Genomic DNA, 13,241 nt, shown 5'->3' on the forward strand with positions numbered 1-13,241 from the left:
TCTCTCTCTCTCTCTCTCTCTCTCTCTCTCTCTCTCTCTCTCTCTCTCTCTCTCTCTCGTGGTCATTTTGAAGTATCGTATTAGAAAATGTTTATGGAAACGGCAAAATTCGTAAAAAACCAACTTCAATTTCACAAATTTTTTTTTTTGTTTTTTTGGTAAGTCTGAGCAACAGGTCTATGGGCTTGAGGTGGTTTTTATGGAGCCCGGGAGGGTCACATGGGAGTAATTGTTTTTTGTTTTATGTTTTTTTATAAAGGCACATTCATAATTCCTAAGAGGTTTGCTGAAAATTTCAACGGACTCCTGCTCAGTATGAGCCCTAGTATGAGCAGGACCCCATTGGAAACTTCAGCAAACCTCTTAAGCATTTTTTTATGACTGTTGAAAGGGTGTGAAGTCTTGATGCACGCTCAATAATCCAGGTAAGAAAACCAAAGAAGGTTGAATCTGTTGATCTTGACCTACTTACCCCTTTTGTGTGTTTGTCGTAATAATTTTTGCCATGTGTACTTGACTTTTCGCTGTTCTCTGGAGCTATCCGGTATGCCTCAATCATTCGCTCTGCCCATTTCTCAGCATAACTCCCTCCTTACTGCCTGGGGTTCCTCGTCTGTGGTCGGTCTGAGCAACAGGTCTACGGGCAAACGAGGGTGTCGGCCAAAAAGCAGGAAGAAAGGCGAGTACCCAGTTGCTTCATGGCGTGTACGATTGTACGCATGTACAATCTGAGGGAGGTACTCTTTCCACCTTTCCTTTTCACCTAGGGTCCGCAGCATTTGCAACACAGCTCGGTTGAACCGTTCAGCTGGGGTGCCCTGGGGGTGGTAAGGGGTTGTTCGCGAGTGTCCCACCCTGCTCCTTTGTTGTAGGGTTTGAAAGAGCTCCTTTTCAAACTCGCGCCCTTGATCATGGTGTAGCTTTGATGGGTAGCCGAAACTGGGGATGTAGTCATTGAAAATCTTCTCTGTTGCTGTTCTGCCAGACTTATTGCGGGCCTACATGCACCTAGTAAAGTGGTCTGCAACAACTAGGATATGTATTGGTATCCTCCTCTGCTAGACCCTAGATACATATAATCAGTGGAAACAACCAGTGGTGAGCTTGTGCTAATGATGGACACTGGGGCTCTTCTTGTGTGTGTCACTGGCTTCTTTTGTTTTATGCATGTGCACTGTCTGGTAATACAGGCCTCAATCTCTTTGTTTGTGGGTGGGGGAGTCAAACAATTGGTTTTTACTTGAGCATGGTTTTCTGGTAGCCACTCTGCCTTTGTGGGGCACTGTAGCTCGCTGCTGCTTAGGGCATGGGCATCAGCAGAGGGCTGACCAGAGTTCTTTGCTTGCCGCCTTTGAAGACATCCTACTGCCCCGTGACCCGTCTCCCCACATATGAAGCAATGGTTACATGGGCTTGTGCCTTTTTCGATGCACTTGGGACAGCCATATTGCTTTGCTGTTTGTCTGGGCTTTGGCTTGGTGTGAACACACTGGCAGGGTTGTTCTGAGGACTTAATGGCTGTGAGAGCTTCAACTACTTTAGTCAGATTATCATCCTTTGTACTCAGTTCTTCTACTACATTATTTTTATTCTTTGTTTGGTGATCTGGTTGTTTTTCAGTGTCCTTAATAGTCTCAAGTTGAGTACTGTGAGCATGTGTTACCTTTGTCCAGTGACAATGTCCCAATCTTCACTGTCTCTCACTCGCTTCACTGCATTGTTCACCTGTCGTATTAGCGCTTCATCTGACAGAGTAGTCAGACAGAAGGGGCTTGAGTTCATTACAACTATCATTGTACTTGGGGAGGAGGCCCTGATGAATGGTACGCAGAAACATGTTCTGGTCTCTGTGGGGGTGGGGCTCATACTCAATGTCCGTATTAACTTGCCCGGAGGCAAACATGACTTTCTGATTCAGTCCTACCATCCTGTATAGGAACTGTTGGGGACTCTCCTGCTCATGTTGCTTTGTGCTCATTAACTCCTGAAATAACCCACTTCCACTCTTCTCATTCAGGTGTGAACGCATTAAGCTCCCGAGCTCACTGAGGGTTAAGTCGTCTTTGTTAATCAGCTTGTCTTTAAACTGTCCTGGTTTGACGATGCGGGTAACACCTTGGATAATCTCACTCTCTGTATACTTTGCCATTAGTCCCTCGTCAATCTGTTTACACAGTCCATGGTAGCTGATGTCTGATGCACTGATGTCTGCACCTGACCCTCGTGAACTTTGAATTCTCCGCACTGCAGGAATGATAGATCTCTTAAGGAGACCATACTGCCAGGTGTGCTGTGTACTGGGTCTGTTATAGGGTAGCTGTGAGCTCTACTACCTGCTCTAGGATGTGGCAGTTGTGTAGCACTAGAGATAGGTGTGTGCTTTGTTGGGGTTGTTTTAGCCTAAGCTAACTTCCTACCCAAAGCCTCCTGGTTAGCCATTAGCGTTCGATATTCCACTGCCTGTGGACTGGCAGACTCAAGAGTCAAGTCAAGTCAATTTTATTTGTATGGCCCAATATCACAAATGACAAATTTGCCTCAAGGGGCTTTACAGCAACACACCATCCTATCCTTAGACCCTCGCATTGGATAAGGAACAGTAACTGTGTCAGCTAACTTACTCTTTACATTACCCTCCTGAGCTCCTGTGGTAAGTCTATCACCCTCATCCCCTGATACAGGTTGGCTGACTTCAGTAAAACGACTAGCAATGAGCTCGGTAATAGCATCTCTCGAGCACAACAAATGGGGAAATTCCCCATCCTCTAAATCAAGCAGGGTTTTACAATTTAGGTAAGTGCCAACGTAATCCAAACAACTCTCCTCATCCCCCCGAGTCGCACCTGAAGGATCCAGATCTGGCAGTACCGGTGTGATGTTTTTGACGACTTGAAAGAGTTCCTCAGCTGTCAGCATGTGAAGACTTTTCTTTATCTTCCATGTCAGTTCTTTCCTTTCGCTGTCAATCAACCAACCAGTCAACCAATCAACCAACCAGTCAACCAATCAACCAACCAACCAACCAACCAACCAACCAACCAACCAACCAACCAACCAACCAACCAATCAATCAACCAACCAACCAACCAACCAACCAACCAACCAACCAACCAACCAACCAACCAACCAACCAATCAATCAATCAATCAACCAATCAATCAATCAATCAATCAATCAGTCAAGTGGCTGCAACCCGTCCTCCATGTTGTTTCCCTCGGTCAGCAACGTCTCACAGTACAGTAACCTTGAGCAAGCAGTACTGCACTCCTCCAGCTGGGGTCCACTCACACTCTGTGGTCCCGTAGCTGCCTCCGCGCCACCATGCCGGTCCTGTGATGGCTGCCTTGGGTTCGTAGCTTAATGGATTAGCATGCTCCTCCAAAATTCTGTTGCAAGCCTCAGGCACGAGTTACTTGTTAACAGAAGACGTGTCCTGCGTTATGAGCAGAGACAGGAGAGGCTAGTTGTGTTCGTTCAGCAGGCTGGGCACTTTTTTGGCTGGCCATGCTGGTGACCAGCCTATGTTGATGGTTTTTCCTGGTGAGCTGCTGGTTCAAGCTGGTATTTGTGCAGGTCCTGCTGGTGACCAGCTTAGAGTGTATTGTGGGTCCTTTTTTTGATGGTCATGCTGGTGACCAGCCTATAGTAGTGGTTTTTGCTGGTGTACTTCTGGTTTAGGCTGGTATTTGTGCGGGTCATGCTGGTGACCAGCCTATGTTGGTGGTTTTTGGCCGGTGTGTACTCAGGGACCAGCCTTGCCTGGAGAGGATGGGTGATCATGGTGAATTTCAGCCAGTTGCCCACAGCACATGAGGACAAATTAACTACCCTGAAACAAACTATATGAAAGTGAACTAAATCCATTAAAGAATAAGTAATTTGAGTATGACCATTCACATATTTGATTTAGTTAAACAATAACTTCAATTACAGTGTCCTGTATTCTTTTCATTATGGATCTCCCCATGCTCTTACTCTTCTCAATTTTGCCGCCGTCAACATTCTGCCTCTGTAGCCATCAATAGACATAGTCGGAAAGAAAACAAACAACCCCGACCACCCCCAAAAAATGATAACACTCATTAGTTTAAGGATTGAATGGGGTGAGGAGTATGAATTGTGTGATGTTTGGAGAGTAATTCAACACCCTGTTTCAGCTAGTACTTTCTTCTTTCAGAGATAAAAAAAAATGCATTTGAATCTGGGGAAAAAGTGGGTGGGCAGAGGGCAGGCATTAAGGTAGCTACCATGGCCAACACCTTGCCCCACTCATGATTTTAAAAAACCACTTGTTACCCCTACCACCCATTCACTCACACATGTATGCACGCATAACGCATGGGACTTTTAGTGGAGGAGGATTAGGGCCACATGAAAAGAAATAAAATGAGATTAATTTTATTATCTCTGACTTTTTTTTCCTGAGGATTCTGAGATTAATGAGATTTAGACTAAAGACTTAATTATGAGATCAAAGTGATAATGCTGACTTTTTCCTCAGAATTCCAATTTTAAGCTGATTTAATCTCTGGTCTCAATCTTTTTTCATGTGGCCCGAATCCTCTTCCTATGTGTTTCGATTAGTAAAACTCAGCCACACAGAGGCACGTGCATGCTCAAGTTGGACTCTAACACCCAGAAAGGTAAAGGATAGAAGAGAGATGATACAGGAAAAGAGGAGAGCAGAGAGGGCAGGAGAAAATAGGAGAAAAATGAGACAAGAGATGAGGAACGGGGGAGAGTTCAGAATGGAGAGGAAAGGATTCAGGAGAGCAGAGGACAGAAAAGAAGAGGTGAGAAGGAGAGAGAGGAAAGGCAAAGGAAAAGGAGAGGAGCAGAGAGAGGGAAGAGAGGGAGTAGACTGATATACACAAGTCAACCCACCTTTGTCTGACATGGAAGCTCAGCCAGCAGCTGGCCGGTGAGGCCTTTCTCCCTCCTAAAGAGGTCCATCAGGCTTGGAGAGAAACGGTCAAGTGCATCAAAGAAGTTCTCTTGGAGTTTATTCCCTACCATTCTGTTGAACTTGTAATATACCTGAAACATAAAACATAGCAGTGTATAGGCCATGGTCAAATGGCCCCATCTGTGACCCTCAACACTACATGATTCAGGTCACACAGTGTTAACTACTCCCGGATGGTCATACCCATTTCCCCAGCTGCATGTTGCATTTTCCTATGTGTATGTTTATGGACTGCATGGATGTCTAATGCAGTTCCGGGGGCTTAACATAATGATCCGGGGTGAAACAAATGAGCGATTTCTTTATTTAGACATTTTGTGCCTGCTTTACTATCTGATTTTAAAAGATGCTTCCATGCTCATCAAGGTGCAGTTAAGAATTGCAGAAGACATCCACACGGAACATAAACATGTACTGGAAGATATAAAATGCCACTGGAATTGAACCCCCCCCCCCCCAGCTGGGAACGGTTACGCTGTGTGATCCAAATTACGTAGTGCTGAGGGTCACAGATCGGACTAATGTTGCATTACCGGCTTTGTTATTCAATTGCACTGAATCACGGCCCTAGAAGGGGCACTGACCAGCAGTGCATCAGCATTCCTGCTACCTGTTCTACAGGTCTACAGGTAGTGTGCCTACACGCCAAAGCAACCAGAATGTCAAAATATGGTTCTGTGTGAATCAGAAGCTTTTTATATAAGGCCTTACTATATGCATAAATATCAAACAGTTAGTTTCCTCGCTACAAAAGTTCCTCACACTCGAGAGACAAACAGAGTCTTCTCTCGAGATTCCATGATAAACTAAGTACATCATTTACTTTTTTACTTTTTTTTTTTAACTAGGAAGTGCCGGGTAGACTACCGTCACTTCCGGTGAGTCCAGGGCACATTCTTGCCTTCTCCAGGGACATAGGGCCTCACTGTTATTTCTCAAACAAAGTCTCTGAAGCAACTTGAAGGCCTCTGCCTTCATGGACGCGCCACCTGGGGGGCTGGAGACAAAGGAACAGGGACCGAGAACTCAGCCACCGGAGGAGGGGCAGAGAAAGAGGAGGTGGGTGACTTAGTCACTGGCGGGTGGCTGCTACCCTGTGACAGCGTCTACAGACGCTGGCCAAGAGGATGGCACAACACAGAAGAGCTAAAATATCAGGTCAGGACTCTGCAGTCTACTCCCATCTACAGGCCAGTGGCCACTCTTTCAAGGATGAGGATGTGCACATGCTTGATAGGGAGGAACGTTGGTTTGCACGGGGAATCAAAGAGGCCATCTATGTAAAGAGGGAGCGACCATCCCTTAACCGGGGGGGGGGGGGGGGCTAAGAGTACATCTGTCGCCATCTTACAATGCTGTGATTGCAATCATTCCCAAAACCTCTGTGAATAGTACACATTGCCGTTGAAACTCTATTTAATGGTCATGGCAATTTGCATACAAAACCGATCATTGTTTTTGGTTGTTATGCCACTGTATTGTTTATAAGGGTTGAGATACCTGCAGTCAGTTGAGACTGAGATGAGCGATTAAATGTTTCTCTCAATAAACGCTGTGTTCAGATGAACTGATTCAACTTTCTGTAATTTTCTTACCTGGATTATTGAGCATGCATAAAGCTATTAATTTCATTAATTCATTTTCTTAACCTGTTTTTTTTCCTCTTCATGGGAAAGAGGAACTATTATGAGCCTTGCTTGGCTTTTGCTGACCAGCCTGGTCAGTCTAACTGGCTGACCAGCCAACCATATTGACCAGTTTACCAGATTACCAGTTTACTTTGCTGGTCAATCCATCCAGCCAGCTGGCCAATCAGCTTGACCAGCCCCGCCGACTGAGCCCGAGGCAGGAGAGGGATACAGTGGGCAGGCAGGTAGTCAGGCAGGGGAACAGCTAGTTTATTCAGGCAGTGAGAATGTAATTAATGACAGCTCGGCTGTTCTGAGTGTCACAACAGAAGAAAAGAAAGGAGCAATGGAAGAACTGGCAGCAGGAGAAAGCAGCGGAAAAGGGCCAGCAGCTGGACCTGAGCAAAGTCAGGCTGGTGGTGCAAAGAAGAGAAAGAGAGAGTTGCGTGTTATGGAGAGTGTTGCTGGTGAGGATAAGGTGGAGGAAATAGAGTACGACACTGATTCTGACTGTATCTCTGTTACAGACTCACAGTCACACAGTGGAGATCTGTACACGCTAGAAGAAATTAATGGTTTCCTAGATGACACCAATGGAAAATCTGTGAAAGTATCTGAGTATTTTCCAGATACAGGAAATTTTATTAAAAGCATGTTGACTTTGCAGAAAGTGGTTGGTTTTGATTTGTTAGATGAAAAGCAAAGAAAAAAAAGTTCCCATTTGAAAAAACACAATAGATCTCAGAGATATGCTTAAGACTAATAAAGGAAATGGTTCAAAAGGTTAAAGACTACATCATAAGTAAGGTCATGATGAGTGTGATTCACTGGGTGATTTTCCTCTTAATGTTTCCTCTCTCTCTCTCTCTCTCTCTCTCTCTCTCTCTCTCTCTCTCTCTCTCTCTCTCTCTCTCTCTCTCTCTCTCTCTCTCTCTCTCTCTCTCTCTCTCTCTCTCTGTCTTTTATGCACAAGGTGAGGGTCAGCTCTTTAATTATGTTGGGAGGGATCGAATGAAAGAGGGCAGTCATTTCAGAAATGATCACACAGAAAAGACTGGACAGTTTTTTGTTGTTGCAGGAAACACACAGCAACAAAGAGAATGAGATAGAGTGGAGTTTGTGGTGGAAGGGCCAGTATTTTCTGTCTCATGGGACTAATTTCTCTGCTGGTATAGCCATTCTATTTTCTCCAGGGCTTAATGTTGATATCATCTCTACTACAGAGATAGTGACAGCAGGGCTTTAGTGGCCAGAGCAAAAATACAGGACCTATCTTTCTGTTTCTTTGATATATATGTTCTGAATCAGGCTCAGACAGCCTGGACATCTTTCAGAAAATAAAGGTTTTCTTAAAACAGTGTGATCAGAGCGAATGTGTAGTGATGGGGGGGGGGTGATTGGAATTGTACTACAAATTTTACATCAGACGGAACAGGAGAGGAATCCCACTTGCAGTCATCCACCACTTTATCACAGGTGATTTCAGAATCAGGTGTAGTAGATGTAGGGAAGGTCAAACATCCCCAGGTTAGGCAGTATACATGGATTAAGGTACTAGATGGGAATGTGAATGCAGCCAGGCTGGATAGGGTTTACATATCACACAGGTTTAGCAACAGGTTATTTGGCAGTCACATTCACCCAGTAGGTTTCACTAACCATCACCTAGTCACTCTAGACTTTCACATCTCACCAACCACTAAATGCATCGTGGCACTTTAATGTTAAGCTGCTTCAGGACAGTGATTTTTGTCAGAAATTTGAGATGTTCTTGGGTATTTCGAAAGAAAGGAAAAGGAGCTTTGAGGCCCTGAGTCAGTGGTGGGAAGTGGGCAAGGCACATATATGAGTTTTCTGTCAACAGTATACAAGCCATTCAGGATTTAGAAAAATAAATCAGGGATTTGGAAAACAGTCTATTCACTCACAACAGCACAGCTAGTCACAGGCTTCAACAAAAGAAACAGGAACTATGTTCATTTTTACATTAATGAGTTAAAGGGACTTTGGTCAGGTCAAGGTTCGCCAGCATTGGAGGCACGGATGCTCCCACCTCCTTCTTCTTTAACCTGGAGAAGTCTGCCTCTCAAACAAATGGTCTGTCTTTGCCTCCCTGATTGTATGGTGATGACTGACCTGGTTGAGATACGACAACATGCCATAGAGTTCTACAGTGCCCTTTTCAGGATGGAGGACTATAACAGAGAGTGTAAAGACAAGCTGCTGCAGGGGTTTCTCGGTAGAGCTCAGAGAACAGAGCCACCCTGGATGCCAACATCTCCTGGGAGGAGCTCATTGCTGCTGTGGGTCAGATGGCTTCTGGTCAAGCTCCTGGACTGAACAGACTGCCTGCAGACTTTTATAAGCACTTCTTGAAGTGTTTGGGAACCGACTTGTGGGAGGTGCTTCAGGAGTGTTCTCAGACAGGCCCGTTACCGGCATCCTGTTGGCATGCAGTTCTTTCACTTTTACCCAGAAAGGGAGATTTGGCTTTACTTAAGAACTGGAGACCAGTGGCTTTGTTATGTACAAACTACACACTTCTTTCAAAAGTGCTTACCAATAAACAAAAAAATTCTGGAATTAATTATCTACAGAGACCAGTCATACTGTGTACCAGACAGATCCTTTATGGACAATATTTTTCTCGTGAGAGATTTATTTGACATTTGTAAACAGTACAATTTTGATGTTGGAATTATATCATTAAGTCAAGTCAAGTTAATTTTATTTGTATAGCCCAGTATCACAAATTACAAATTTGCCTCAGTGGGCTTTACAGCAACACAACATTCTGTCCTTAGACCCTCTCATCAGATAAGGAACAACTCCCTAAAAAAAAACCCTTTAACAGGGAGAAAAAATAAGAAGAAACCTCAGGGAGAACAACAGAGGGGGGATCTCTCTACCAAGATGGACAATGTGCAATGGATGTTGTGTTTACACAATTTACAGAATACAACATTGAAGAGGATAAACAGAATTATAACGGAAAATTAAAATTTATGAAGAATATGATGTGCAGGATGTCAAGCAGTGTCCAGACGCCACCGGAACAGCCCAGGACCCAAGCCATGCGACCAGCATCATATTAGATCAGGAGAAAACGTTTGATAGAGTTGACCATGGTTTTATTTTTTCCACTTTCAGAGCTTTGGTTTTGGAGATGGTTTTGTGTCACTGCTGGGTTTGTTGTATGCAGAAACTTTCTGTTTGGTAAAAGGGATAGGTGGGCTGGGCTGTCCGGTAGGTTCAGAAAGGCATTAGACAGGGATGTCCTATCTCTGGACAGCTATACTCTTTAGCTATTGAGCCTCTTCTGAATAGACTAAGATCCAGGCTATCATGACTTATGCTACCACGGTTGCCTCAGCGCCCCTCACTGGTGGTGTCAGCTTATGCTGATGACATTACTGTGTTTGTCAGAAACAGAGAGATGTGGGGTTCCTGGGTAGTAGCTTAGACATATATGAATGGGCATCTTCACCAAAAGTGAACTGGGAAAAAAGTTAAGCTCTGCAGGTTGGACAGTGGGCAGACAAGGACAGGCCAAAGTTACCAGGAAACCCCAGATGGGGAAGGCAGGGCATGAAAACTTTGGGTGTTTTTCTAGGAACAGAGGCGTTTCAGAAGAATAACTTGAAGGGTGCTATGGAGAGAGTGTGTGCCAGACTGTCTAAATGGAAATGGCTGCTACCTTAGCTTTCCTACAGGGAAAGGGTCCTGATCATCAATAACTTGGTTGCCTCGACCCTTTGGCATAAATTGATAGTCTTACCTCCACCAATGGGCCTAATTGAAGGAATTCAGAGGGCAGTTGAGGATTTCTTTTGGTCAGGGCAGCACTGGCTGAGCTCAGCGATACTGTGCCTACCAGTACAGGAGGGAGGACAGGGCCTGGTAGACATCACAGATCACAGCCTTCAGGCTGCAGACAGCTCAGAGACGGCTTTACAGCTTTGGCCTGTCATAGACAGATACTGCCTGTTTGCTGCTAAGGAGGGCTGGACGCCTAGGGAACGACAAATATTTGTTCCTGTATTGGCACCAGTCCATGGATTTAACTGATCTGACACCTTTTTACCAGTCTGCCTTACAGGTATGGCAGGTTTTAACATTCCATCGGGAAGCTGTGATAACACAAGGGATGTGACTTTTTGATGAGCCCTTGTTTGGAAATAGTTTCATCACCTTTCAGGTTTTGTCTTCCGTTAGCCTGCGATCCAGACTGAGAGAGGCTGGCTGTGTTAAGCTGGGTCATCTCAAGAACTGCTCATGCTGGTGGAGGAGGGCTGTGCTTCCCTGCCAGAAGTCCTCACAGCATTTGCTGAAGATCATTCTCCATCTGACCAATGGGATGATGAATATGAATATGTCTTTCCTTCCCTGGCTGTCTCTCCTGCTATGGGACAGTAGCAAGATAAGGAGGACATCCTGCTGTCTCTAAAGACCCTAGAATTGGGAGACTTTGAGACTCCAGGGGAGAAAAGCAGCTTATTATATCAGTGTGAAGGTGTCAAACTTATGCTCCCAAGCAGGAGTGAAGGTGTCGTGGTGGACTGAGTTTTTTGGTGTGGGATCGTCCCCGAGGGCTGTTGGCAGTCCCTGTACAAACCTCATGTTAACAAACGGATAGGTGACCTCCAGTAAAGGATTGTACATGGGGCCATAGCTACAAACATGTATTTGGTGCGCCACAATCCTGGCACAGGGGACAGCTGTCCTTTCTGCCTGCAGACAGAAACAATATACAATCTGTTTATCCAGTGTTACAGACTGGTCAGACTATTCAGCCTACTACAGACATGGTTTCAGGGCTTAGGAGACATTTTCTTTTTGTCTTTTTATCTATGGTCCACACTACTCTGCGAAGAAAAAAATCTGTACACACATTAATGAATTTCATTTCAGGACTGGCCAGATTAGCTATTTGGAAAACAAGAAAAACTGTGTGAGGGGCGAGGGATCAGAAGATGTGATTCTGATGCTGACTGGGCTGCTGGCAGCTCGGCTCATAGTGGAGTTTGAGTTTTACAGACTGACAAAAAAGCCAGAAGTTTTTGCGAACACTTGACGTGTGCAGGATGTGCTGTGTTCAGTCAGAGAGAATTCTTTGGTTCTGAATATCTGAGTTTTTTTTTCCTTTGGTATTTTTGTTATGGGTTTTTAATGAATTTGTTTGTTTGTTTGTTTTTAGATCCCCCCCGCCCCCTTTTCTCACCAATTGTACTTGGCCAATTACCCCAATTCTCGAGCCGTTCCAGCCTCTGCTCCACCCCCTTTGACGAGCCGGGGAGGGCTATAGACTACCACATGCTTCCGCCGGTATGTATGGAGTCGCCAGCCGCTTCTTTTCACCGGATAGTGAGGAGTTTCGCCAGGGGGACGTAGCGCGTGGGCGGATCACGCTATTCCCCCCAGTTCCCCCTCCCCCCTGAACAGGCGCTCCGACCGACCAGAGGAGGCGGTAGTGCAGCGACCAGGACACATACCCACATCCTGCTTCCCACCCGCTGACACGACCAATTGTGTCTGTAGGGACGCCCGACTAAGCCGGAGGCAACACGGGGATTCGAACTGGCGGTCCGAAATGAATTTGTTTTGTTGTAATTATTGGTAATGAAAAACTTTGTGTAATCAGAACTAGACAAAAATAAAAGTCTGTTTTAAAATTCAAAAAAATTAACTCTCTCCCAATGTTTGTCCTTTCTGCAGGGCAATAGGAACAATTTTTCACCGTTTTACAAAGTGTGGACAATTTGAAAACCTGTTTGTTTTTTTTAAATTACATTGTTTGAGACATTTTCTGAAACCGTTTTTCGTTTTATGAGCTGGATTACAATAAGACGCATAAGTTTGAATATTTCTTGAGACCCAGCAATTCACGTAGCGTTTTTATTCATGTCTGTGAATGTTCTCATTCATCCAGGTCATGGTTATCCAAAGGAGTTGAATCAAGTGCAACTGGACTTGATTTACTCATATCTCTCATACTATAGGAGGGTTTCCGTGCAACGTCATCACAGAGATGCGTGCGCAACTAGGGGGCAGAAAGCAGCTACAGCGCAGAGATTTTAACCAAGATAAGAGCTCAGATACAGCAGAGATGATACGCAGTTGTGCAATAAACTGCACAAACCGCCAAAAGGATGGGTGGAAAAATTTTGAACATTTTCATTGTTGAACTGCTTCGGTAGCTCTCAAAATACTTTGCATTTCATAATCTTTTGAGAGCTACCAAAGCGGTTTTGCCCCCTAGCTGCGCGCGCACCAAGTAATGTTTGTAAACAGAAAACCCATCTATCCATACCTCTGTATTCAGCCCGGTTTTCCCTTAAAGAGGACAACTTGTTAGGGTTTGCGGAAGACCCCAAGCGCGCGACACCAGACAGAGATGGGGTTAGCCGAAAACTGGCGTACTTTATTCCTTACAAATAGTCAAACACCGGAAGGCAATGAGCGACAAGGAAAACGGAAAGTCCACGGGGGAAAAACTCGCGGGTAATCCAAGACGGGAACACGGCAGGATACTTCCACGGGGAAACTTTGCAAGGGAAAGCATAAACCAAGGGCTGGAGTGAGTTCGGAGAGAAAAGGACCGTGAGGGAAGAGTAGCCACTACTGCAGGGGTTCCCAATAGGCGGCCC

Source organism: Lampris incognitus, chromosome 5 (assembly GCF_029633865.1).
Source record: "Lampris incognitus isolate fLamInc1 chromosome 5, fLamInc1.hap2, whole genome shotgun sequence".
Classification (NCBI taxonomy): Eukaryota; Metazoa; Chordata; class Actinopteri; order Lampriformes; family Lampridae; genus Lampris; species Lampris incognitus.